Raw genomic sequence first — 23,873 nt, 5'->3', positions numbered from 1 at the left:
GGTTCCCTCTGTTATCAGCATGTGGTCGCTTTTTCATGAATCGCTAAAGCCACATGCTTTGACTGCATCAACCACATCTGACACACACACGCAGCTCCACCCAAAGCACCTCTTTCCAACCTCACACAAAAAGTAGATTAAGGCCTTTGGGCACAGTGGAGCACCTCTTGGGCAGACAGAGTGGCAGCACAGCCACAGCTGCAGCTAACATGATTGCTTGTGTTTAAGAATACATAAAGCACTATCAACACAGCTAAACGTCTGAATGATGTGGGTGTGATTTTATCAGTTAACCGCTTGGATGACTGACAGCACACACTCACGTGGTTTCCAAATATAAACCTCAGACTAAAAGATTAACTGAACCAAACCCAAATCCGGCTCTGTGCTACCTCTCAGCAGAGGTAACCAGCGGTGGAAACATAATCTCTCCGTGTTCACCCAGTCTGTTCACAATGACCTGCCAACAGCAGCAGGCAGGCAACCAACCCCCTCCTCAGCCCCAAACACACACTCACTAGTCACTGCACAGCTGTCCACTCTAAATGTTGCTTTAGAGAGATGCAAATATTCCAACCAAATGAGTGTAATCCAGAGTAAATGTCATCCAGCCAATCTAATTCAGATGGATTATAAAGGGGAACCATTCCCTTTCCTCAGTCTTTCACCTAAAAAACTCAACTTGACCACGCTGATGCTATTTATAACCTTTTGGGAAGTTCAGTTCAGAGTGCCAAATGTCACTTACCAAAGCCTGGGTAAAGGCTGACTATAATTAAACATAAAAATTAATATAATGCAAGAAGCTCTTTATAACCATCTGTGTGACTTTCAAATAATAGTTCTATTTTTTTTTGTTTCCCTGCTGAGTCAACAGACATGCAGGCTTTTCTGCATTAGCTTTGAGTTTTTGTGGTTATGATGTGGTTATCAGCACTTTCAGATTGTGATCTGCATTCATACAGAAAACATCCACATGTTTCAGGACCTGGACCTGCAAACCATGACCTCCTCCTGACCCAAAAGTACCCTCACATGGTCTCTGGTGTCTGTGTAAAAGGTTTATGCATTTGTATTTGTAGCCCAGTTCCCTAAATACTGGCTCAGTGGTACAGATCTGTGTGTGGAAGAACAGGTGGTAGCTGTCAGAGGCAGGCAGCATGCATATTTAAACATTTTAAAACAGATAAAGGAAACAGTATGAGTTGGCAACCCGGTGGCAACTTCTGGCCACTATAGGGAAAAGTATGCTACTAGAGATGTTGGCTGCTGCTCAGAGAATTCAGGTGCAAATAGGATACTGCAACAAATCCTCAATGCTGCAGCATTGAATAACAGTTCAGAATCAACTGCCAGCAACCACCAGGTAAGGGTCCCTGTAGCTCAGGAAGTAGAGCAAGCCATCTACTAATTGGACAGTTGGGGGTTTGCTCCCTGGCTGCTCAAGTCTGCAGGCAAGATACTGAGCCCCAACTTGCTCTCTGATGCATCCATCGACATGTAAATGTTAGATAGAAAGCACTTAGGTAGAAATAGCATAGCATCGGTGATCGAGGCATGTTGTATAAAGCTTTGTGTGCTAAGCTGGAATAGAAAAGTGCAATATAAGAACCAGCTCATTTACTTATCAACTATTGGTGAAATACCCATTTTTCCCTGGTGAACAATGGTTACTCTGGGGTCACTCACACCCTACATGAACTTGTGACCTGGGGCTTAATAAAATAGCTCAACCACTCTATGGTTAAAGTATGGACAAATATCAGGATTGGTCCCTGATTGGTCATTTTTTATTTGTAATATATGTTGTATTCAGCTTAATTTTTTTTTAAATAGCATTGTCTTGTAAGCCTGTTCACAACAACAAAATAATTTCAAATCTATCTCATTTGACACTGATGTGTCCCAGGAGGACATCTGGACTAAGTAGCAGACAATAGATGAATGTTTCCATTCATGTAAATAGGAAACTATAGTAATTTATAGGGACCGATGTTCAACAAAAAGTAATCCATGCACATCCTCCTCGTGTTGTGAGGCAGGTGCAGAGCTGAAAATCATGGGAGATGCCCAGATTCCAGATGCCCATCCTGATGTGACACCAAAGAAGAGTTATGTCTGTGGGTGAAATTGAACCAATGTCTATTTGCATGCTAAACAAATGTGTGAACCACTACACTACTATATTACATCTTTTAATTTGTCAATAAGGACAAATCAAATACCCTTCTTTAAGTAATACCTGAATAAAATATGAAATATAAATGGTAACACTATGAGTAATAATGTTTTTACAGTCCCTAAAATGTGCAACAACCTGTGAGATACTGTCACTGCTGTGGTGGATTTTAGTTCTGTACAGTCAGCTCCACTGATCTGTCTTGTATTTTAATCCTGCCTCTGTTTTTTTTATCAGCAAATGTTGGAAATCTTTCATAACCAGTGAACAAGAATGACGGTTGATTTACGGCTCAAACATTTTCTGTGACAATATGATCAAACTTTTTGGATATCTTCCAAAGAGCTTTCCATTCTCAGCAATCCATCAAAGAGTCGTCATGTTTCAGTCAAAACATTCAGAGAAGTGTGGTGTAAAATAATGCTGAAGATACACAGGAGCAACAGGAAGAAAATGAAAAGGTAACAAGGTAACAAGGAAGGAGGGACGCGATTTCAACCAGTAGTTGTAGTAACATCTCTCCTTTCCTCTCTGCTCCTCAATTACATTTCAGATTAGGACAACAGAACGATTTATAATACAGGCTGAGGAGAAGCGAGAGCAGTGTGTGTGTGTGTGTGCTACTATTTATGACGCACAAGATGATTTATATAATCTCCTTTGTGTGTCACAGAGCACAAGTGAGGTTAATGTGTATCTGAGCTCCGAGTGTGTGGTAAGTCATCGTCCCTGCAGCCCATCTTGGGTCTGTTCTTTCTCTTTCGCTCTTCTGCGACCCTTCGTGTTACCCCAAATTCCCACTGACAGTATTTTCACCTGAACTCCAAATCTGCTGTGATGATGGCCTTTTAAAATGCTTGGTAGTGTAATACAAGTAATGCGAATATTCACATGACCTGTTTAGTGTGATGAGCTGTGTTGCAGCTACCGCCCACCGTCATGCTGGACGTCTGTTGACCTCTGTCATGTTTATTTTCTCAAACAGGAGGGAAAGATAAGAGAGCCACAAACCAGTGATGACCTGAGCGAGATGATTCAGGTATGATGGTTCTGTGCCAGCAGCTTGAGTCACTGAAAGTATGATTTTTATACTGCAGCATGCGAAGCACCCACCGGTGATGTGCACGGCATTCTAGAGTAATCAGAGCTTTTCAGTGGATATTTAAAAAACCTCTAGTATGTCTTTGATTTTGGGATAAAAAATATTTGATTTGTCTTGGCCTGCCTGATGTACCAAAGCTTTAGAGTGGCTAAATCCCAGAAAACACCACAAAATGAATGTTTCTAAAAAATCTGGTTGGTGTTAAAGCTTGGAGTCTCTTTCCAGTCATTTTAATGTCTTAACCTTCTGAGGTCTAAGTAAAGGTCATCAAAATGTAACTCTTTTGGGAAAAAAATGTAAGTTTGGGGTTGTTGCCTGTGATGACTCAGTCAGGCCTGAGGCAAACCATGAAGGAGCAAGGTTAGGGTTCAATTTTGTTTTGGCCTCATGCTAAATAGCCAAGCTTTAAAAAGCTAACGATGTTACATTTTATATGCTGTCCCATCATTTTGTCAGTAAGGGTTTTCTAAACATGTTAACCACACACGTTACATGATCACCAATGGTGTGGTGTTTCTTTAGGAGGCTAAATCCCTGCAATTGCAAGAAGTGAGGGGAGTCTCCTGATTCTCCACAATCTGCCACCATCCATCCATCCATCCATCCATCCATCCATCCATCCATCCATCCATCCATCCATCCATCTTCTTCTGCTTGTCCAATACAGAATTGTGGTTGGGCTAGACACTGTCCAAGATGTCACTAGGTAAGAGGCAGGGTACAACCTGGTCAGGATGCCAGTCTTGATAGGCAATCATTCATACTCACATTCACACATAAGGTCAATTTAGAATCACCAGTTAACCTAACATGCATGTATTTGGACTGTTGGAGGATGCTAGAGTGCCTGGAGTGAACCCACGCAGGCACACAGAACCTGCAAATTCTGCACGAAAAGGCACAGCCCGCTGATGCACTGGCACCCAGGACCTTCCTGCAGTCAGGCAACACTGCTGTTCGCCACGCTCTGTGCCACCCCACATCTGTATAGATCACAGTGTTTTTAAAAAACAACACTGAGCAATTACAGAAGATGAAAGTAAATCTACCAGCAAAGGAGTGTGCTGAACAAGTGCCACCTGACAGACTCAATTCGTTTTTCTTGAATCTCCAAGCTCTCTAACAGTGACATTTTAATTTCTTAACCGCCCACTATCCAGATGGATGTTGTAAAGCCAAAGCTTATTATCATATATTATGACATAAACAGTAGATCCTGAAATAAAGTAACTTGCTGAGTGGGGATTTTCTACAAAGAGAATGTCGTGTCTTTGTAATAGAGATGCTTTCCTGTTTCAGATTCCTGCTACAATGGACTGGAGGGTTTGCTTCAAAGCTTGCATGCGACCATGAATTCTGAGACACCAAATTTAAAATATCATGAGAACAGGGCTTCAAGCCGGGTTCCTTTTAGCATTATACTTTTCCTTTTTGGACAGTGCACAACCAAAAGCAGTAGAGTTTAGCAGACATCCCACCCGTGCTGGCATGCTGGCATACAAACCTGCCAGCATGGATGTAGGGAAGGAGATAGACAGATGGAGGGTACAGAGAAGACGGGAGGATGGCAGACATACAAGAGTGAAAGGGGGAGAGAGAGAGATGTAATGGACACACGGCCACATGAAGGTAGGACGAAAACATGAAGCCCAATCAGTCTGGGCAGAAATGAAAGAGAAGAGAGTTGAGAGGGTGGAGGAAAGATTGGTGAGTGAACGGTTATACATGGTCTGGTCTCTAATCAGCTTTGCAGGGTCTAATTACTGCAGTAATCATATAGTTTACCTATACTATAAAATAGTGCCTGTTAAACACAGCCTACATCTTCTGGTTCAGGGTGGATACACTCCCTGACCCTCAAATCTATCTAAGTAAAGCCTTAAGGTTTAGGCTGAATTTGAAGCTTTCACCTGGAAAAAAAAAAACCCACAAACTGTAACAAATATTTGGTAGAACTTTGAAATACCGCAAACCTCCGCGTTGCATTCAACAGGTCAGAGTGAGTTTTGACAAACTCCAGCAAAAGTTGTATTTTTCTTCTGTATAAGGATCAAAGAGTAAATATTTGCCTCATAAAGCTTTGGAACAGTTTCAATAACACTGACTAACATCACCAAATATAGCTTTACAAAATTGGATACAAGAAATATGAAGCACAACAAATTCCCACATCAATTTTAATTATAGTACCATGGGTCAGGGGCACATGTTTTTTGATCCATTACAATACAAAGATAAGACATAATCCAGTATCACTAATGCATTTTCCAGTGTTTCCCATCCATTTAGATTTAGATCACTGGCTGCTGCTGCAGATTCTGCTTGGAGTCACTAAAACAGCGAATCTGCAGAGCAGGAGACAGAGTACCATCGCTAGCTGCAGTCCTGGACCATCAGGTATGGATGTGTCCAACTGTGGACGAGGCTGAGGAAGCAGCTAATTGATATGGAGGACCACTACAACAGCAACCTAGCCTGCAAGCCAGCTGGTAGGGAAAATAGGAGAGGGACATAAGCAACTGAACTTTCACAAGAAGAGCGAGAAGATTGTCACTAGTAAATAAATGTCAGAGGGTGTCGTTCTAACACATGAAGAAGAAGAAGAAGCTACTTTCGGCAGAGTCACCAAGTATACCTTAATTTTCCTTGGTCATTAAAATACTTTAATAAACCAGTACTTTGCAACACATAAATAAGTCATTTTTTGATCATTTTTCTTTCCACTGAGTTTCTCACCCAAACGATGCAGTCTTAGACTTTAGCTGCACATGACCAATGGGAGAACTGCTCGCTCTGGGTTCATGAACCAGGTCTCCACCTACTGCGTGTTCCAAATTCGGTCAGCAAGCTCACGAGTGATTTCCAGGCACAAAAAAGGGCTCGCGAGGACAGTCACACAAGTCAGTAATCCAGTGAGCCGAACTCTGTGAAGAGCCAGGGCAGCTAGCTGGCTGCTACTGGACTTTCAACATAAAAGCAAGGAGACTGTCAGCTAGTGAAACAATAGTTGATGTTTTTGGTCTGACAAAATAAAACAAAAAAATGAGTCGCCAAATATACCTGGTGGCAATAAAAATCCCTTTTTTGCGCCACGGACCAGTTTAATGTCAGACAATATTTTCACGGACCGGCCTTTAAGGTGCCGCGGATAAATACAACAAAATAAAATGATTCGACCAAGACAAAAACTGTGCTATTTTCACGTGAATTCACTGTGTAATTGTGTAACTTTATTAGCAGCGTCCTCATGAAATGCGCCAACAACATTGAGAGTAACATCCTCCTCCTTGCCCCTTAATGCCCTCTTGTCACTATGGTAACGCATAAATATTTCTTTCAAAATAAGACACACAACTACAACACGGGAAAAGACCCCGGGAAACCGAGTTAACGATAAAAACCCTGAAAACCATAAATTTCACACCCGAGCCTCAAATCTCGCGGCCAGGTACCAAACGACTCACGGACTGGTACCGGTCCGCGGCCCGGGGATTGGGGACCGCTGAAATAAGACATCATTGTTGGGGAATATCATTGTTAAAAACCTTCAGAGAAGTTTAATATGCCAAGGCTTGAACTCAGTATTCTGAATTGTTCACTCAGTTGCGCACTAACAAAGGTCGGTGCCAATCTCTTCATCTAACTTTCAGACAGAAAACAAACGGGGAAAACGTTCCTCAAGCTCGACACAGTTTCGCAATCACATTTACCCAGCAGACTTACTATTTATGTCCTGCTATGAATAATGAATTATTTTAACTGCATTATCTGGATGTTGTGCAGGTTCAAAAAGATTCAAGGAAAATTCAGTTGCTTTGTTGTTGTGAAAGAAAAACAGGCCATAGGACTAACGGAAGTAAACAGTGGCTGTAGCATAGCTTTGTTTGGAACCTTGTCCTGACCACATAGACCTCATGTTATATAGGTTAAACAGCTTTTTTAGCACTCCTGCATAGCATCACACTGACCAGATGTGGCCTTTAAGTAGGCCATGCTAACAAAACATTAGAGGATCAGGTTGACAATCCTGTGAAATAGCTAATCCCACAGGCTTTCAATGAGTGGCTGCCTGTGTGATCTGCTGCAGCGCACAGACGCCACATCACCAATCCATGTGTGCGGTATATTGGCAGGCAGTGAAAAATGGTCCTCTGAGAGTCTGCAACCTGAAAACCTGGCAGGGGTTTTTTAATCTTGCTCACCATAAGGTGCAAGTCTGCTGAAAAATATGTGGTAACCAGTCACACCTGCCTTCAGACACTCACACACTCGAAACTTCTGCGTCTATATATAAATAAAAGGCTCTCAGCTTGGATGTTCAAGCTAAAAGACTGCCAGTAAAACATATCTCCATTCTCCTCTGTCTCGTTCAGAAATAAAAGCGCTCGCAGTCCTTTTGTCCGAGTCATGTGTGTCTTTGTGCATCTGTGTGTGTATTCGATTGCTGTGCTAAAGGCGCAACAATAGATAATGCTTTTCCCATATGGAAAAGATATATATAAATCTTATAAAGTTTGTATCTGTCTTGTGTGAAACTTGTATGAAAAGCATACAACAGTGAAAACACATATAAGATCCCTTGAAAAATTATATAATGAAACTTGTATGTTTTGGATACTTACTAAAAAAATATATGAAAGTAATGAGAAAGTGGCCACTTTCATGAGTAAATCATGTAAGCCTTATATGATTTACTCATGAAAGTGGCCACTTTCATGAGTAAATCATATAAGTTTTTACTATTTCTTTTCCATATGGGTTAGCACAACCTAAAATACCATAGGTTAGCTGAACAGAGCAGTGGAAAAGCTACAACGTAAGTGGCAAACATATGTTGATTCTAAACTTATTCCACAAAACAAAAATCCCCTGAATCATAATTAAGAATGCCTTTCTTAATTATGTGCTGCAGCCCACTCAGGCACAGGGAGAGCATGCAAGCACCACACATAAAGGCCCAGTGGATCTGAACCCAGGCACTTCCTACTGTGCAGCAATGCTAACCACTGCATCCAAAATGTTCTCTCTTATTTAGACAAATTATGATTCATTGCTGTGTTTAATAAACAAACAAAAGCTAAATGAATAAACCTGCTATACTGCAAAAACAGCAGTCTCCAATGGAGCTGCTAATGTAAAGACGTTGATCCTCTCACCTTATTTTTGCACCTTATGATCAAATCATCAACATATATTGTATTTTAAAGTACAATATACTGTGCTACCAGTGCCAGTAAGGTCTGCTGTAATAAAGAGTGAGCCATGGCAGCCACGTTTCACACCACGATTCCATCCTCATGGTTTGAAATTGACAGCATAAGCCCACAGGTATCACACGTCCTACAAGGATCTCAGTGGCTAATTCAAAAGACAGCAGGCCTCCACTTGACTGTCAACAACAAGCCTCTAATCTCTGCTGCAGACCACTCACTGCTGCACAAGGACAGATAAAGATTCCAGTTTTAAAATGAGATTTGGAAAGAGAAGGAAAGTGTACAAGCTACAGTCGAGGCTTCCTTTGTGTGTTTACTTTGGCTGCTTGCTGGATCTGCCACCGGTGGCTGTGGGGATACGCTGTATTCAGGGTCATATGAGAGTAGCCGGTAGAGGCAGGGGAACCGACAGACGTATGAGAACTGTGAAGTCTCAGCCCAACACATTAAAAACAAAAAGGAAGGACGTCTCAAAATCACGTTTACATCTCAATTTTGATTATAATTGTGCAGGGCGCAGTCGGCTCATGGAGACGTAACGTGCAGCATCTTTTGACCTGGCAAGATGAAAAAATTGGACTTGAGTGGAAAAAAAAGCAATTGCATCATCGCTAAAAATAAAGCAGCAAATCTGGCAGCCCAAAAATGACCTGAATGAAAAACTGTAAAGCAAAAGCTAGTCGGGATAAAGCTAGTATGGGAACAGATTAATGAGCAATGGAAGGAGGATGGAGATGTTCGACTTTTACCTCCTGTGCCACTGCAAGGTTTAATTTTAGTGCAGTTCATGATAAAATACATTTTTACTCTGAGCAAGAGAGAAACACTTGGCAGCACTTTATAAAATGTTGCACGTTTTAAATAAATAGAATTTCATTGTGTTCTATTTGAAATTACAATGTAATTATTTTTACATAAAAAGGTAGATAAAGTAGAATAAGGAGGTAACAAGTCAGGTTATTACAGAATGTACACTGTGTACTTCTGACAGGTTGCTGCTTCAAAACGTTTTGCACGTTTGGGCTCATGTGAAGCTTTCGAACGTGTAACAAGCTGCTAATGGTTCAGAGATACACTCACAAGTAGGGATGGGTACCGGTTTCCGGTGCCATCATGGCACCGGTTCTGACATAAACGGTAGCAACCAGACCGAAAAGCAGCGCACATTTCGGTGCTTTATTTCGGTGCTTTTTTTTTTCCTGAGATGTCATACACTTTAGATTCTAGCCAATCATTTTACGTTTCCGAGGATAGTAGGCGGGCCCGGGTACGTACGTTCTTTTAGAGCAGAGCTACAGATAAAAAAATGCCCAAGGCGAAGCGGTCAAAAGTCTGGCTGTACTTCACAGCAAAAGATGCAAACTTAGCAGCCTGCAACAAGTGCTTTAAGATGATACTGTGCAAATGAGGTAAAACCTCGAATCTGATGAAATACCTGGCGACGCATAGCGTTTTTTTAAAAGCCGAGACATGCACCGTATTTGATAGCTTGCTGCGAGACCTAACACCGAGCACATCTACTGCGGGTGTGTTGCCTGTTATCGGTGGTGCACGTTATTAAATTAATGCATGTAAGGTGAACTAGCAAACACCGTCGTAGTTACATGCGCCTGTCTTCTTGTTTGATGACAGATACTCCCTTCACCCTGGCCAAAAAGGCTAAAATGACCAAAGAAAAATTGGAAAACAGTTAAACATGAGAGGTTTTTGGACAAAGTTTGTGTTTTTTCCATTGATTAAGCACTGCTTCCAGCCAAGAGTGATACCATATATGCCCTATAGCTGCAGAAAAGGCTAACATTGTTATCTTTTTACAAAAAAACAGCTGAACATGAGAGGTTTTTGGACCAATTTTGTGTTCTCCATTCTTTAAGCACCGGTTTGAGCACCGTTTAAGCACCGGCACCGTTTCAAAAGTACCGGTTTGGTACTGGTATCGGATAAAACCTAAACGATACCCATCCCTACTCACAAGGCATCCCTTCTTGATTCCCCCATAAAGATGACATTTGATACCCTTAATGACGAGTTTATATATCAATAAAGACGTGGTTTGGCGAGCACTAGAGCAGTTTCTGGATAGGCAGAGACCCCCCTCTCTAACTTCTGATGCAAAGCCAGTGATTTTGCTCTATAAGCAGACCTGAAACCACCCAGTTTAGAAAAGAGCTTCATGGGTTAGTCCTAGTAGGCTTTCACGGAGTAAAGAGTGAACAGAGCCCGACAACCAGCTGCAGCAGATGATCAGCTCAAGTCTTAGCTTCTGTAATGATAAACATCCATCTTAGTCATGTTTTTCACCGAGATGACCTCTGACCTCCTTGAGGCAATTTAGAGCAGGTGGATTGTTCCATTCACTGTGAGAACCAAATATTATTCCATCTATTAACGAGTATTTATGATCTCTCTGTACCTGCCTGCAGGGAAAGAAACCGGATCCTGCACTATCAAGTATCTCTGAACTCCCATGAGAGACCCCCACACCTCCCTCTGCTATTGACCAGCCGGGTCCGCTCAATCACCTGCTTTGCCTGTCAGGAACAGATAGCCCAGACTGATGGACACCCAGGGCCATGACTAGTTGAACTTCTTCTCTTCACATTTTCTGCCAGTAACAGAAAGGCCACTGGAAGAGGGGGGAGTCCTAGTTAGCTTTTTCGGGGGATTTTTGAACACGCAGCAAATCGGGCCATCGAACTGAGCGCAGATCACGCCTCCGGCCTCGTTCTGAGATGTTAATCATCAAAGCTCTCAGCATCCACTGAATTTAATAAAGACATCAGGACATTTGTTTGAAAGATTACACATCTAAAACCACAATTAGAAAAAAAAAACATTAACAGGCACTCACCAAAGAGGGTTATGACTCACAGTTTTCATTTCTAAATATCAAACAGAAGGTGATGATTTAAGCAATCAAACTGGCAAACGCGGAGATGTTGTGCAAGCCAGACTGAAGATGTTAGTCTCGGGATTGTGTTTAAAGATGCAGGCATATTGTGAAGACTTCTGCTGCGCTGGCAACCACGGGCCCCATTAAATGTGTGACAGAACTGAAAGCAGACATGGTGTTTTGACTAAAGGCACAGGATTACTCTAATTCTGAGATAACTGGGGAACTACAAAAAGAGGCGGGCTACGAGAACAGATCTAAATGCAAAGAGATGCAAAGAGAGGGCTTAAACTGCTTTCTGTGTACCTATATTTACATCCACATGAATGCAGAAGTATACGTTATACAGCACTCTCATATTGTCAGAAAATACAAAGAACATTTTCCAAACTTACCTGGCTATGTAGGTCATTTCCCCCCTAACCCTAATAACTGGTTGTGCTCCGCTTGGCAGCAAGAACTGTAATCAAGTGTTTGCGATAATTGGAAATGAATCTTTCATGTGCTGTGGAGGATTTTTGTCCTAGTCTTCTTTGCACGAAAAGCCACATTGGAGAGTTTTCTACCATGAATGGTGCCTTTAAGGTCATGCCAAAGCATCTCAATCTGATTTGAGTCCAGACTTTGACTTGGCCACTCCAAATGTAAAACATATACTTAAAAAAATGACAAAAAAAGGCAAAAAAAAAAAAAAAGCAGGAAGGCGGAAAAATGCTTTTTCACAGCACTGCATGTAGAACCTCAAACATGTGCAGGTCTACAGGAAGAAGAGCAAAAACAACAATCTGTACAGTTAGAAGAAACTGTACAGATTAAACACATAGTGTGCAATATAAAGCATCACTGCTGGAGCCAGTGTAGAAATGTGTATGTGTGTGTGCATCTAACTATAGTACAACATCATGCTGTGTCAATGTTTGAATGTGACTTCCGGCAAAGTACTTTGAGTGAGACTAAAAAAACGAATAAAATTAAAATCCTTTTAAAGTCTGGACACAAAGAGAAAAGCCATCTGTTTCAGTTAACAGACCTATAAGTATCACCACGCCATCATCACAAAACAGGAGGATCTAACCACATCCATCCTTAACGTAGACCTCGACAGGTCTCCACTTAAAATCAGCAGTTTACCTGAACATGCCACAGTCAGCCAGGACATCTGCTCCCTGTCAGCACAGCTAGCTGTTAAGAAGCTTTACTTGTTGCATTGATATAAAGTTAACAAATGCAACATTTAGGCACCCTGTTTTACGACTATATATTCCTATTTTAAGCCTTTAAGAACAATGAAGTGGCTTTAAAATTGCCTGAGGCCAACAAATGTTAGAAAAGAACAAATAACAAAATTGTTCCCAAGAATCTATACTTCTTGTAGGTATTCCTAAAGGAAAGACAAAGGCTATAGATGGCTGAGAGGGATCGTTGAAGATCATTGATGCTTTTTTTTTCCAGGAAATTGATTGCTTCTTTTTTTCTGAAGCAGGTTAGGTCTGCAGCATAAGTTACCATGGCGATGTGCCCTGGTAAGAAGTGAACAACATTTGTAAGCGTGAAAACCCAGGGTTAAACCTGCCTCATAGCACAGGCAGTACAGCAGAGTGACAGAAAAACAGATGGATGAATAAACAGCTACTGTAACCAAATGATTTTCTCACACAGCATCTGTTTCTTTACATTTCATTTTTCCAGCAGCTGCAAAGCACAAGTCCTGATTCCCAGCAGTCATAAAGATTTGGAACACAGCACGTCCTCACATCTGTGATGCAAGCAGTGTTTAAAATACATTTTAATGGGCTATATTTCTGTAAACATGAGGTCTTGGTGATTCCTGTGACACCACATGTGTTTATTGAAAGGGAGTGATGCAGTGTGGCAAGTCCTTAAAGGGATCTTTCCAAATTTGGATAAAAAGATGATGTCACAGTGGCGTGATCAGGGTCATTATCTTGATTTAGGAAGTAAAAATAAGCACCCCTCAGCTTCTGAACTTTCAAATTGGACCCTTTTTGAAAATGATCTTAAAGCTTTAATGAGGAGATACAGAAAATGGGCAAACTAGATGGAAAATGAGTCCTAATGGGAAAAAAAGGTTTCAGACTTTGATGTCTTCTACAGGGCCGCTGTCACATTGGATGGTGTTTATGCTGCAAGGAGAGCAAAATCAAAAAGACAGTAGAGCTGACTGCCGGTTGCTTTACTTTGGATGTGCATATGTGTGGAGGCTGCACTCCCTTTCACCACATCAGCAATGCCAATAAAAAACTGAGAGGAGAGGAGAAGAGTGGAAAGACCAAGCTATAGAAAAAAGATGCGAGAGAAGAGGATGAAAGGAAATATGATGAGATAAGGCAAGACTAGAATAAATGTCGACCGAGAGAAAAAGAGAAGAGGTGGGAAGAAAAGTTGCAGGACAGCAAAGGAAGAGAAGAAATGGAGAGAAAAAGAAACAATGTGGGGTAAGCTAAGAAAAGAAGAGAAGGAAAGAAAGGCAGGGAGGAAAGTAAAATAACAGGAGAGAACAAAAAGGGGGAGATTAGAGCCAAATGGGGGTACAAGAGGGCATGATATTGATTTAAAAAAAAGAAGGAAACAGAAGAAAAAAAAAAGTGGGCGATAAAGCAATACTGCAGAGGAAGTGAAAGATTAAGATAAAAGAAGGAAGGTGGGAAAGAGAAGAGGAAAGGAAACAATATGAGATAAATGAAAGAAACACATGTGAGACAAAAAAAGGAGAGGAGAAAGTGAAGGAAGGAAAGGAGAGAACACAAAGCGGCAAAGGGTGTAGGCAAGGACAAGTAAGGCAAAAGAAGTAAAGGAAGGAGGAAACAAAAGACACTAAGAGATGATAAAACAGTGAGAGATGAAAGGAAGAAATGAATAGGAAAGGATGTAGTGGAAAAAAGTGGGAAGAAAAAAGAAAGACCAGATTACAAGAAAGAGGGAGAAGGGGAGGAGCAAAAAGGGGAGGACAGAGGACGTACAAGAAAAGGATAAGATGGATGAGAAGGGAGGAAAGGAGAGGTAAAAAAAGAAATAAAAAGAAGATAAGAGAGACCTGATGAGGAAGAGGAAATTAAATGTCTGACAACTTAAGACACCACAGATGGAAAAGACAAGACGAAGAAATATTAAAAGAGGGAGGGAAAAAAATCCATGATGAGAAGAGTGTTGGAGAAAAGAAGAGGAAAGGAGGACGAAACAAAAGACTGAAGATAAAACAAGCTATCAGACTGATGAGGGCATAAAGAGGAAAAAAGAAAGAAGGAGAAGGAAGAAGCAGGGGCAGGAAACTGAGGGAAGGAGGTGAAAAAGAAGAACCCATAAAAGGAAATGAGGAGAGGAGAGGAGACCGGCCAGGCCACACCTAAACATATACTCTGGAATGAAATACACACACACACACACACACACACACACATACACACACCTCACTAACAGAGAGTCTGGTGCACTTTCTGCCACACACTGTGATGCTGTATCAGCTATCAGAAGACACAGCAGCAGGCCTGCCCACTAAAATACCAGTCCTCCCAGTAAGATGCCTGCTGGTGTAAACCACTCAAACCACAAAACCACTGCATCAGGCGGCAGCTTTATGAAAAAGCACAGTCAGCCAGTGAAGTGAACACCACGTTTAAGTCCAGCTGAAAACATCAGAGTTACCGTTCCAGTCGTGTAGCTCACTGAAACAGCGAGTACGAGGGGGAGACTTTCCATTCACTTGCACCGCATCTCATCCCAGACATCCAGGCAAGGAAAACAGTGTGCATGTGTGAGAGAGCCACACATACACACACACACACACACACACACGGAGAGAGAGAGAGACAAAGAGAGAGAGACAGAGCATGTCTGACCATTGGTTCATGCAAATGTGAGTCAAATGTTTTACCCCGGGCAGGCACACAGACTAAGATTTAGGCGCGGCTGGAACACACACACACACACACACACACACACACACACACACACACACACACACACACACACACACACACACACACACGTGCTGCTGTTACAAAAGGATCACTCGCGATTTACCAACATCTCTAGCCCCGTATAAAAGTATTAGTCCCTGCTACTACTGCTGCTGCTGAGGAAAGAGCCGACTTACTTGTTGGAAATCGCTCCCACATGGGCTTCTCCTCCTTCTCTGTCCTCCTGCACTACGCGCTAATGAACGCTCTTCAGGGCGGTGAAATCCAGCGTCCCCGGACCAGCTGCTGGCCGCGGAACAACCGACCTAGAGCCGAGCGAGCGAACGAGCGAGCAGGCGTCTGGCTGCCTGACTGAGCGGCCGGGAGAGTTGTCTTTTCAGCACCACACCACTTTGAACAGCTCCCGCTGACGTCACTGCCTGGTTACGACGCCACGCCCACTTCCCTAGCGACTGAAAGAGAGAGAGAGAGAGAGAGAGAGAGAGAGAGAGAGAGAGAGAGAGTGGCTATAGGTGTTTGATTTATTGATCAATTAACATCTATTAAAGTACAGTGAAGTCGGTTTTTGGGTTACTCCAAGCATTTTAACACCTGGTTGGGTCATGCATTGCATTTTTTTGAGGGGACAGTTTCAATGGAGGACGGTGCATTTAAAAATGTATTTTAAAATAGAGACTTTACCTTATTCTTGTTTTATTACAGGATCAAATTACAGTCAAGGTGACGTTGGACAGTTTCTGAAGTGAAATCTATGTGAGAATTCTGCAATAGCAAAGATGGGGTACAAACACAATATTCAGATATGTTTATATTATATTTTGGCATAAAGTCAGCAATTTTTGAAAGATTTCATTTGTTGAATCTATGCATGTATATTTTGGCATATGTAGTCTGCACCGGTAAAAGGACTTTGTGCCTCAAACCTGATTACTGCCAGACATGCTGAGTACAAGAAATCACTTAAATACAACCTGTCGACTAAGTGAAGCAAAAAAAAAATCTCAAAAAGCAACAGCTCATGCCACAATCTAAAGAAATACCTGAAAAGTCAATGACAACTATCTGGAAAGGGGCACAACACTATTTCTAAGGCTTTAGGAGTTCAAAAGCCTTAAATAAGAGCCGTTATCCACAAATGGAAAGAGCTTGGAACAGTGGTGAATCTTTCCAGTCTACCAAAATTCCTCAAAAAGCACACGGACGACTAATCCAGGAGGTCTCAAAAGAAGCCAGTGTCATATTTAGGAATGTAACAAAAATGAGAACCCAAATGCAGAACAACACTGGAGAGCAGACAGGCTTAAAAACTGTATGACACAACAAGGAGCACAAAGGTAAACTAAGGCTACTTATACAGACAATAATGAGTGAGTGAGAAAGGACAACTAAAAGAAAGAATGCATCACTAAACAGAAACTAGGTGGCAAAACTAATAAACTCAAATACAGGATTACTAAAAATAATAACCCCAACATAAAAATAAACCCTGGAAACTTTGAGTTCATGATTCAACAATAAGTCAGAGACGGGGCTAAAATAGCATTAACGGGAGAGTTCAGGGAGAAAACCACTGCTGACAAAAATAACTCAGTGGCTCGTCTCACATTTGCACAAAACATCTTCATAATCCCCAACTCTTTTGAGAAGATATTTTTTTGGATGACAAGACAAAGGTTGCACTTTTTGGAAGGTCTGATTCCTGATATGTCCACCGGGAAACTAACACAACATTTCATTACGAGAACATCAGACCAGCAGTCAAACATGGTGGTAGTAGTGAGATGGTCTGGGGCTGCTTTGCTGCTTCAGGACTGGGATGACTTGCCTCAATTGGTGGAACCATGAATTTTGTTTAGGAGAATGTATGGACATCAGCTCAAGCCCTGGTGCTTAAACACACTTGGGTTATGCATCAAGAAAATGACCAGAGACACACCAGTAAGTCCATCTCTGAGTCTAAACTGATTGTCGTTCTTGCAAGTAGAGTATAGCTCGACCAGTTATTAGGATCAGGGAGCGCACAGGTAGGTGTGGATAGTTTTTTCCCCTAATAAATGAAATATCAATTTGAAATGCATTATTGTATCTTTGTGTAATATTAAAAGACTGTTACTCTGAGTAAAGATGGCCTTTCTTAGCATGAAATCATGGCTGGAGGCAGTACATGCAGCTCTACAGCTCTGGATCGGTTGTATCCAAAGCACAAACCTGAGAGACATGATTCAGAGACATGATTTGGACATGCAGCCTTGAAGAACTATCTGAAGATCAAAGAGGATCAAGAAGTGTTGATTGTCATGAACTTTGTCCCTCATTCATTTGACCACAACCCCACCGAACATTTACAGAGTCAACTGAAGACTGAGAAAGCCAAAGATTTCAGATTTTCTAAGAAGCTCCTTGTCGAACGTCTGTTATTGTTTTAAGATTAAATATCAGAGACTTTGTGGAATCTCAGTCTCTTATTGAACCAACTCCCCTGCTGTATCGTTTAGCTGTTTTGATACAAAGTGAGGCTGACTTATCAGAAAGATGGATTAAATCACAAGACAGACACTTCAACTCATACTTGCCCGTAAATATATAATTTTCTGTATTCAAACTGTTGTTTTGAGGCAATGTGTGTCAGGAAAAGATACAAGTCTCGTCAGTCATAGGCTGCTACTTCATTTTGCACCTCAAATGTGGTCTGTTCACTGGATGCCAGAGGATTTACAGAGTTTGGTTGCAAATCAAATGAAATATAGAAATTGTGTCACTTGCTCTCAGGTGTAAAATATAAATCCTACAAATGGTGGCTGTGAAACTTTCTGGAAAAATATGATGCAGCAGAAATGTTGTCTCACCAGAGACACAAATCACAGAAACAAAGAGAAAATGTTAGCAGTCAGAGCCGGGAGGCAGATGATTGGTACTGAAAGAGAGAGAAAAACACAAAAAACCCGGAATATATTCTTCTTTAACAGGGCCTGTAAAATTATATATTTATAACACAAGTCAAAAAGACTGCTTGACATCTCTCACATTTTATTGTGTTATGCATTTGGCCCTCTGTAAATACACCGCATAGACACTTTGCATCGCCACAGGGTTTCAACTTCACTGACACTTTAAAACATCAAGAAAGTTTGTGCAAAAGACACAAATTGATCCAAAATCTGATGCAAATACATGCTCGAGCAAGCTGAAAACACACTTTTCCACAGTTTTTGGAAAACACTGGTATTTGTGCAAGAAATGCAGAGCTGAACATTCCCAAATTTTTGGTCTTCTAACGCAGCTCACCACAGGCTTCATACACCTGCAGTACATTAAATGGTATTTTCCTATTTTAGTCAGTTACATGTACAGACTCTTTACTAGAAACAAAATCCTCTCCATGAGCTTATACATTATATAAAAACACAGATATCAAAAATGGAGAAGCATTTCTCAGACAGAATCGTGCACTTCTGTAAAAATATATTTGTGGAGTTCACATTTATCTGTTAGAAAAACAGCAGCAATGAGAACTGACTAATCAAAAAGAAAAACACTCAAAACTTTCATAGAAAGTGCCTGATGGTGGGGGTTTTTGTACTACATCAATTATGTGTTGTCTTTCATTTTGTTGTTCTTCTTCTTTGTTTCACTGAACTGAATTCTGTTTTTCTTATCTCGTTCATTTTATGCCAAAAAAAAAAGGAACCTACGAAAGAAGCTGTGAGATGCAGGTGAGGATAACAGGAAAGGAGGGAAAAGCCCAAAAGCAGATCTTTGTGTTGTGTTGTTTTCCACTCCAGTGGCAGTAGGAATGAGTGTGTGAGCCTCCTACACACTGTCGGGTTTATCCCCAAATGAGATGCAGCTGCTGCCAGTAAAATCACTGCCCATCAGGCAGCGTTAGATACTCCCACAGGTGCCTTCATTTCCCCTTACTGAAAGTTGTCACGTTTAAAATGTCATGAATGACAATTTTAAGGACAGAAAGACAGCAGCAGGGGAAAACAAAACAAAACAAAGACATTAGTTGTTTAAAGCCCTCTAGATTTCTGGACTTTTCCTTTTCTCAAGGCCAGACTAACTGCTATAGATAACAAATGTTAGCTTCCAGGTTTAACACATAAAAATACAACAAAAAAATTCAGCAGTTTTATTGTGTGCCAGGGAAAGGCTGAGTGTAGAGTCGCTGCTACTCCAATGAAAAGAGCCAGCTGGGGTGGTTCGGCATTTATTAAGGAAGCATCCTGCATGCTACTGAGGTAATGTGTTTCTGGTACGTCCACCTCAGAGCAGACCACCTTGGAGAGATTGAGGCTCTTGGCTGCCTTGGGAATCCTTCAGCGTTCCCACAGAAGAGCTGGGGAGAAGGAGGTGTAGTAATGGTTGGACTGATACCTCACAGCCTGGGCTCAGATGAGGAGCAGGGGTGGATGGATAAATGGAATTTTATTGTGCTGATACGTTTTATCTGAATCTTAAAAACAGTTTGACCCCTCATTGTGGAAAAGTGCATTATGAATAAAGATTTTAACAAAGAGCCAACCCAAATTCTTTTGACACATTTGTTGACGCCATGATCAGGACAGATCAGTTTTGAAAGAAGCCCACTGACTCCTTTCATTCACTTTCATTTTATATACTGTAGTTTACCACTTACTGTACTGGAAACATGATAAAAATGTTTTCATGCTTACATCATTGCAAATTGGCACTGGAGCCAATGACTGGTGTAGTCACTGAGTCATTTAACCTGGGAATGAACAATGTACCCTTTCCCACTGAGGCAAAAGCCTAGCGATGTTAGCATGTGCTGGTGGCCTTTTTTTGTTGAGTATCAAAGGGGCTTAAGAGACCCTCCACAGCTGCAAGCGTACCTCCACAGTGAGTAAAGGGGCATATAGGCCATATTGGAATTGGGCCTGAGTGTGTTGTGGTACTCGGCTTTTTGAGTGTCCTCAGTCTACCACCAGGCTCATCTTATTTGCACATTCATACATAACCAGTCCGTCTGAGGATCCACCACAAGCATGCTAACTAGATTAGCATGCACTTGTTGGTGGTGAGTGGCGTGCTTGATTTGGGTTACTTAACGTGCTCGTTGTGATGAGAGGATGACTACTTTCTCTTATTAATGTATCACAATTGCCTGTGGTTACAATTTATGTGGCAACAAAGTAATCAAACTGAAATTCTTGACTGAAATTTTTTATTTAATGCACCAAATCTGTGCATCAGTTCACGGTTGGGGTTTATGAAAAAATGTTTTAATCTGAAACACAATGCTAGAAAGAAAAAAGAAAAAAAGAGCTTTGTTAAAGCATATTTTTGTGCTTCGCATAAAATACTCTCTTTGTATGATTCACAATTTATCAACTTTGATAACATGCAGGTTTAAAAAGCACAGTTAGTCATTGTTTATAAAAATAAATTCAATAATCCTGATGTGGTTTTGTTTATGCTTCAGATCCAATAGTTGAAAAAAGGATAGTTAATCATGAATAAGTGTTTGATAACATGGATTTCTTAAACTCAATAAGAAATTGCGCTTGTTTTAATGCATCTGCATCTGCAAAAGTATAACAAACTGTTAATTTGCCTACAGTTCAATCCTAATAGTAGTTAAAAGTGAACGTATTAATAGATTTATTAACTTTAGTGAAGCATAATTAATTGTTGATAAATGAATAGATGGCTTCTAATAAAGTATGTGTTCACCTCAATAAAGAAACAACAAATCTCAGTGAAGATTTAACAACTTTAAATGTGCCACTTCTTACTTCTTATAATGGCTCACTTGCTGAATCTGCATTTATATCAGATGAAGCACAGACGTTATTGCTCAGCTTTTTCAAGTAAGGCTCATTAATGTGAGTTCACCGTTAATGTGTAGTCAGTGATATATTTAAAACTCACTGGCTTTTCAGTGAATCTAATGTGGCATGAATGGGACATAATTACTTCCCCATACGATCTGGCAATGAAAATGAACACATGTTAATCAAAATGTTCTGACTGGTTGGCTTTGCAGTACATCTCACATTTATTTCAAACCCAAACGATCTCTGTCTTAACTCGGGATGAAGCGTCTTCGCTTGAGAGGTTAGACGGGTCCGGCTCTGACGTCTGAATGAAGTGAGGATTTATTGGTTACATACAGAGAGGAGAAGACAGAAGCCTTAAGACTTTGTTGCTACGTGATATTTGAGCTGTGAGCTAAGAGCGTGACCTCTAGAGTCCTCAGCAGGCCTGCAGAGACAGAAGCAAGGGAGATTAGAGAAGGCTGAGGAAGAGAGCTGTAACAATGAATTTGGGACATGGGGGATTGTGGGAGCTTACATCAGGGTGGTTGGGCGATCTGTGAGTCAGATAGCATCTAAAGTGATTTGCCATGCGGTATGCGAGCCGCACCTGGCTTCAGTCAATGGCAGAGGGCACAATAATCCTTTGCAACAGAATTCATTTTGCTAGTGAAAATCATTTTGCTAAAAATGACTGAGCAAGGAAAAGATGTTACACATGTTCAAACATTCAATTTTTAGAACACCACAGTATTTTATTTCTTGACAGAGTGAAGCACATGAAAATCATTTACATTTGTTCCAACGAAGAATTCAGTTTATTTTCCTCCAAAACACGAGATTATCGTTACTTCTCATCAACCTTGATGGTTTAGATCCCACAGGGTTTAGTGGGATCTCAGATACCTGTTTGAGTACTGCCTCCCCATAGTGGTCAAAACTCTTTAAGAGCAGTGTTGAGGGGTCACCAGAATGTTTTGGCCTCTAAGTGGATATAACTTGATCATTAGTCAGGATTATTAGTCAGTTTTTGGCTATATATAGGTTCCCGAAGAGGAATAATAAAATATGACACTTTTAAGAGTGATCCTGAAATTTCTCTTAGTCTCTATCTTCACAGTAGAGAGGAGACATCAAACTTGGTTTAATGACACAGGCAGCGGAACAGGTGCAGTTATCACTTTTTAGTGTCACGTGGCTGTGTGCAGGCAGGCAGTATGGAGGACCCAAAGTGCAGACACTCGGAGGCAAAATGTGAACTCAAAAGTAAAACTGAAAATACAAAATCAATTTACGCAGGCAGGCAGAACACACAGCATAGGATGAGGGAGATCGCAACACAGACCGAAGAAAACCCAGGGCTTAAATGCACAGAGGGAGTGATCAGGGAATGGGAGACAGGAGGGAAACACAGCTGGGACAAATCAGGGCTAACGAGACAAGGGAAGCAAAACCAGATACATTAACATGAGACACAGACTTTCAAAGTAAAACAGGAAACATAACACAGACACACGAACTTGACAAGGGGATACAGCTGACAGGGGAGACAGAGCAACCATGGAACACAGAGACAAAATCAACGTTCAGTTCAGTTCAGTTCAGTTCATTTTTATTTCAAACATATACATTCACCAACATTTCATAAAATCATTCCATGCAGTTGTTTGAAAAGGAGTAGGCTGAAGTATATACTTATTTAGCCCTACCCCCTCAGGTTTACATCCTCATCATCTAAATTTGAACAACAAAACGTTTACAATGCCTTCAACTTAGAACATAATAACATCACAAAAAAATAAAATAAAAAAAAATTGTCATGTTCAACAAGAAAATCAAGAAAATAAACATCAGTTTGACTGCTGTCTTGGGTTAATTGCATTTTCTTCATTCTTATACTTATTTAAAATTTCTTTTTTGAGTTTTATTTTAAACTGGTTTATATCACTACTGACCTTTATTTCTTCTTTTAACTCATTCCAAAATTTAACTCCCGCTATTGAAATAGACATCCTTTTCAATGTTGTTCTTACTTTTTGTAATTTTAAATTCCACTTCCCTCTAAAATTATACCTCCCTTCTCTTTCTAAGAACCATTTACTTATTTCGATTGGGAGCATCCCTTTCCTTGCCTTATATATTATTTGCACTGTTTTAAACTTCACCAGATCCTGGAATTTTATAGCTTGCGTCTTAATAAAGAGCGGGTTTGTGTGAGCCCTATACCCCTCCTGATTTATTAGTCTAATAGCCCTTTTCTGCATTATAATTATAGTCTGAATATTACTTTTATATGTATTTCCCCAAACCTCTACACAACAACTCATGTATGGTAATAGTAAAGCACAATATAACATATACAATGTTTTCCTATCCAAAAATTGTTTTACTTTCCCCAAGACAGCAATGCCCCATGCTAACTTTCCCCTCACATAAGTGATGTGTGATTTCCAACAGGCCTTATGATCAATGATCACACCAAGAAATTTTATGGTATTAACCCTTTCTAGATATACATTATCAACACAAATTTCAATATTAATGTTTTTCTTATAGTTTCCAAATAACATAAATTTTGTTTTATTTAAATTTAAGGACAATTTGTTTCTATCAAACCACTTCTTTAACATCTTTAACTCCTGTGTGATCACCTCCAAAACCTGTTGAAATTCCACACCTGAACAAAGTATATTGGTATCATCTGCAAAAATTACAAACTTTAGTATCTTCGATACTTTACAAATATCATTTATATACATAATAAACAT

General features: G+C 40.6%; 1 protein-coding gene across 6 annotated transcripts in view; it reads right to left on the bottom strand.

The window, feature by feature from the left end:
* The window catches only part of smpd3 (sphingomyelin phosphodiesterase 3), a 120,524-nt gene that overhangs the window by 77,644 nt on the left and 19,007 nt on the right, over positions 1 to 23,873 (bottom strand). For all 6 annotated transcript variants that reach the window (XM_063477623.1, XM_063477624.1, XM_063477621.1 and 3 more), the window contains one exon: positions 15,502 to 15,777. The gene's annotated coding sequence lies outside the window, so the exon portion shown is untranslated. The remainder of the gene's footprint in view (positions 1 to 15,501; positions 15,778 to 23,873) is intronic.

The sequence above is a fragment of the Pelmatolapia mariae genome, linkage group LG7 (genome assembly GCF_036321145.2).
Source record: "Pelmatolapia mariae isolate MD_Pm_ZW linkage group LG7, Pm_UMD_F_2, whole genome shotgun sequence".
In the NCBI taxonomy this organism is placed as follows: domain Eukaryota; kingdom Metazoa; phylum Chordata; class Actinopteri; order Cichliformes; family Cichlidae; genus Pelmatolapia; species Pelmatolapia mariae.
The sequence above is the reverse complement of the archived record's forward strand: the minus strand, read 5'-3'. Positions and strand labels throughout refer to the sequence as shown.